This window comes from Psammomys obesus, unplaced genomic scaffold (genome assembly GCF_907164565.1).
Source record: "Psammomys obesus unplaced genomic scaffold, mPsaObe1.curated_primary_1811, whole genome shotgun sequence".
Lineage (NCBI taxonomy): Eukaryota > Metazoa > Chordata > Mammalia > Rodentia > Muridae > Psammomys > Psammomys obesus.
Genome location: NW_026596134.1, coordinates 23482953 through 23488116, shown reverse-complemented (window position 1 = coordinate 23488116; position 5164 = coordinate 23482953).

Genomic DNA, 5164 nt, shown 5'->3' with positions numbered 1-5164 from the left:
ACACACACACACACACACACACACACACACACACACACACACACACACACACACACCGGGACAAAGGTTGCTTCATCTGAAACCCAACCTTCCTTGCTGCTTACAGCCCACCTCAGGAGTACCGTGCCTAAGAATCAATGGGCAACAGGGAACGACCCACAATCCCCCCCCCCCCCCCCCCTTTTTTTTTTTTTTTACCATATTCTCTAAGAAAGCGTTCCAGCTAGCAACTCTCTTTGCAGCTTGGAGTCTAAAGGCGGAGACGGGATCTAATGGACAGTTAACGATTTTAACCTAAAGTGCACACTGAGGGCCTGGCAAAGCTATAGGCAGAATTTTGGAACAATGAACTATGAAGACAAGAGCTTCTCTGCTGCCCCAATCTCTCTCCCTCCCCAATCCCCTCTCGCCCCGCGCGGGCAAGCCTCTTTACTTGATCAGCTAAATCACAAATGTATCCTCTTTTCTTGGTGTTACGTAAGTAAAACAACTAGAAGTTGTAACCGTGGCACCGTTAAAGCCCTTTTAATTAAGGAAGGTGCTGTGAAAAAGAAAGGGCTCAGGAAGTTCTGAAAATTCGGCCCAAGAGGTTATGCAAAAGAGCAATACATAACATTCACCACAAGATGGCGAGCTTCCCGATTTAGTCCCCCACCTGCTCAACGTATTGAAGAGAAATGATTCCCAAACACCGTTACAGTCTTCCAGTGGATCCAGACACTTCTGCGTCTCTTCAGATCACATAAATTGTCTCCCTTTACCAACGTATCAAACACCTCGTTCTGGTTTGGCCTATTTTTGCTGTTGTTTGTTTTGCTTGAAGGGGCGGCGGTGGGGTGGGGGATTGAGACAGGGTTTTTCTTGTGTAACCTTGGCTGTCCTGGAACTTGATCTGCAGACCAGGCTGGCCTCGAACTCAGAGATCCTCCTACCTCTGCCTCCTGATTAAAAGCACGAGATTTTAATTCCAGCTCGTGCTGGGATTAAAAACACGAGCCACCACCGGACGGCCTGGATTTTGCTTTTATTTTGCCAAACCCCATATTTACAGAAGACAGTGCCCGAAGTCAGCAAAGCCTGCGTTTACAGGTTCCATTTTCTGTTATTTCATCCTGAATTTCGAAAAAAAAAAAATCTGCCCCCAAATCACCCAACAGAGAGGATGTGGGTATGTTCGGTTTCTGAAAAATGCAGTGTGGTGTTAAGACACCTGTACTGCTGCCTGAGCATAGGAGAGCCGCGTAGAAGGAGCCGGCTGTAGACCAACTGCTGTCCTGGAGGTTTGTGTGTACACAACTTGGAAGTGGGTTAGTCCTTGGCTAGAGAGCATCCTGAAGTCTGGGATTCCTTACTGAGCTTCTGATCGACGCCTTCCTCCCCCGCAGATATATAATTAAAAATTAAAAAAAAAATGCTTTCAGGCACCAAGTTGGCTGAAGTAAATTACAGGCTTTGAAACAGCTGGGTGTCTTCAGCTAGAAGCCTGGCGCCTTCTTAGCTATCTTACTCATGGGGGAGTCTATACAATAAAGCCCCATTGTGGCCAGAGGGGGTTGATTTCACACCATCATCTAAACCTCTAAATGAAAGATACAATAAAAACACCTAGCAGAGGGGCTGGGGAGATGGCACAATGGGTAACAGGCTTGCTGCTTAAGCGTGGGATCAGATCCGAGAGCCTGAAGTGCCCTAGGGGAGAGAGACAAGATGGTGGCTGGGACAATAGCCAATCTATGAACTCCAGGTCAGCGAGACACCCTGTTTTAAAAACTGTGGTGGAGAGCAACAGAGGAAGACACCAGATATCAGCCTCTCGCCTACACACACACACCAAAACAAAGACCCCTCAGGATACTCTCATCCTTTTACAGCCATATCATCTACCCATACAGAAACTATTTCCATATACTTTAATCAAAACAATATATCACAAGAGGTTGATATGAAAACCAATAAGCCATATGTAAAAGAGGTTTTTAAAAATGTAAATCCATGTCAGCATCTGTGTGAGTCTTTATTGTGAAGATTACAGTTATTGGTCACTAAATGTGCAAATTATGGGGTTTTACACTTACACGCATATAATTCGTACTTTTATATTATTTCAAAACGTCTTAAGTATTTGAGTGCTCACTTATAATTTCTAGTATAATAAATTAATATCAAAATGCTTTATTTAAACAAAGCGTTCTATGGGCTCTCAATCATTTCTCTAGGCTGTAAAGAGGTCTTAAACCAAAAGGTTTAAGACGTGTCTGAGGAGTTTAATCAACCCCCTTGCTTCATTCTCATTACTTATCATTCAGTCTTCAAGCAAAATTCTGTCTTCATGGATATTAATTCAGCACTATCTACGATGGCTAAGTAAAAAGACACTCTCTGGATATCTAGCGTCAGGGGAAGAGTCCATGTAAATACGCTCTGTGCCTGAAGGGATGGCTCAGTCAGTAAAGAGCTTGGTGCGCAAGCGTGAGGACCTGAACTGGGATTCCCAGCACCCATCAAAAGGTGGGCGCAGCAGCACGTGGCTGTAACCTCCAGAAGACAGAGACAGGAGGAGGCTGGGGCTCTCTGGCCAGCCAGTCTAGCTGATTGCTGAGCTCCAGGTTCACTGACAGGCACTGCCTCCAAAAATAAAATGACTCTCAATGGAGGAGATCAGGTGTTGGCCTCTGGTCTTCACACACACGCACGTGCACGCACGCGCGCACACACACTTGCACATTTGCGCATGCATGCACATATACCCATAAAAATAAATATGTATTATCCATTAGCCTACTGGAATTGCATATGATAGTATTATACTATCTAAAAAAAAAAGATGAAGAGCAATTGAGAAAAGCACCTAACACTGACCTATGACCTCCATAGCATATGAGCGTACATTCCTGCATGCACATGTATGTACCCACACACACATGACCAAACAGTAAAATGTTAAATGAAAAGTCCCAAATTTGTACCAACATTGGGTTGTGGAAGGAGTGATGTATGTAAACACTTAATTTGTGGTAATGAAAGCAGCAGACAGCTGGGCCAATCTGTCTGGGTGCTGCGATCAGGATGGTTTCTTCCTATTTAAACTGGCGACCATTGCTATTTATTTATGTGTTCTTTAAAAGGACATTTTTAAGCCTGGGCTCCCCTGTTCTCTTGCACTAAGGAAAAGAACTCATTGTCCCTTTCCATTTAACAAGCCAGAGGGCTTCCCTGGGGTTGAAAAGCTGACTTCCTCTAGCGGACCTCAACAAAAGTGGCTGTCTCCAAGGCTTCTGGGAACAACCTCTGACAAATGGCAGTTCTGTCCCAGAGCGCAGCTGTCCTGGCGGCAGCCAGTCACTGAGGAGAACTGGCTCTATAGGGAAAGTCTCCAGGCCTTCAGCCTGCCCAGCCCCAGAGGAGGGAGCTTTTTGAATGGGCAAAACTAGGTCTCCCCTTGGGCAAGAGAGAGTCCCACATCCCTCCTCACTGCTCCAGCCCTGTCACACACCCACACGGCAGGTTCGTGCTTGCTTCCTGGCTGTGCTCATAGACTCCTTCACTCTGCTTCCAAGGACGTGAAGGTTAAACATGGCAGAAGGATGGTTTCTACTCCCAAACGTTGTCTCTTCCCCCCATTAACTAGGTCCTGTGTACATTCCCCCCCCACCTCAAAAACAAACAGACACTAGTCTAATTCCACCCCTTCACTCCAAAGGAACCATGGTTTTATTGTATTACAGACTCCTGGGTTGAGCATGGGAAGAAAGAAATGCACCCAGAGCCAGGATGGGGTTTTATTCCCCCTATGGCAGGGACTGGTCTTCTGCAGAGGGATGTGAGAGACAGCGCAGGAGGGACAGACAAGTCTCGTTTGGTGGGCGGAGGACAGTCTGCTGTACTTGCTGAGCTAGCCGGCTGGCTCCCTTCCCGTCTCCCTACCTGACTTTTAAGCAGACGATGCAGATGAAGTTCAGCATGGCCAATGAAAGGTTATCCAGGCACTGGCCTCCTTTGTAGCCAGATGGGGGTGGGGTATTGAGAGGGAGGCCCCTGAAAGGTGGCAGGGAGAGGCTGGCCAGTGGGCCTGTAGGCAGAATGGGATGGCATAGAAGCAGTGGCTGCCTTGCCGCGTGACCTTTGTATGTACATATGTGTGCGCGGGTCGATGTCGGATGTCTTCCTCTGTCATCACATGTCATCACTCTCCACCCTACCTTAAAACTTTAAGAATTTCATTGTAATGCATCTCGTGCGTGCAGACGCTTTGCCCCCAGATGCCAAAGGTGTGTCAGAGCCCCTGGAACTGGAGTTACAGGTGCTCATGAGCTGTTTTGCAGGTGCTGGGAATCAAACCCAGGTCCTCTGGAAGAGCAGACAGGGTTCTTAACAGCCGACCTATCCCTCCAGCCCCTGTTTTACTTTCTGAGACAGGGTCTCCACTGAACCTGAGGCTCACCAATCGGCTGGAGCGGTTGGCCAGCAACCCCAAGGATCCTCCTGTCTCTGCCTCCTCAGCTCTGAGGTCACAGAAGCAGGCACATGCCTGGCTTGTATATGATGCCCAGGGTTCATGCTCAGGTCTTCCTTCTCGAAGGGCAAGCATTCTACCCTTTGCCCACCACGCCATATTCCCAGTCCCCTTCATGTGACCTGTGACAGCTAAAACTTGGCTTGTCAAATTCAGAACTCCCCCTCATCCTATTCTCTCTCCATCAAGCACTCCCATGCCCTTTCCCACCACCCCCACACACACACTGGACACACATATAAAATACAATAGGCTCTGTTCCAGCTTTATGGAAAACTGCCCCATCCCACATTCCCTGCCAGAGGATCCCTGCCAAATACTTGGGGTTCCTTAAGGATGTCTTTTGAAAAAGAGAGAGAGAGAGAGAAAAAAAGATAGTGACTAGCTGTAGTCACAATGAAAAGTTATAATTTTCCTTGGCAGCCAAAATTGCCTCCTTCCTGACGCCATCTTTGATAAAGCTGTACCTCCCGGCTTCTACGCCCTTGGCCTCTCTAACTCTCCCAGGCAGATGCAGTGATATTTTCCATTCACATGACACAGGGTTAAGGCAGAAGAACACAGGAGCAAATCTTTCCACCCCTTGATAGGCTCTGCAGACCAAATTTGTGCCACTGGCGGTGAATAAAGCAACGGGGGGGGGGGGGGGGG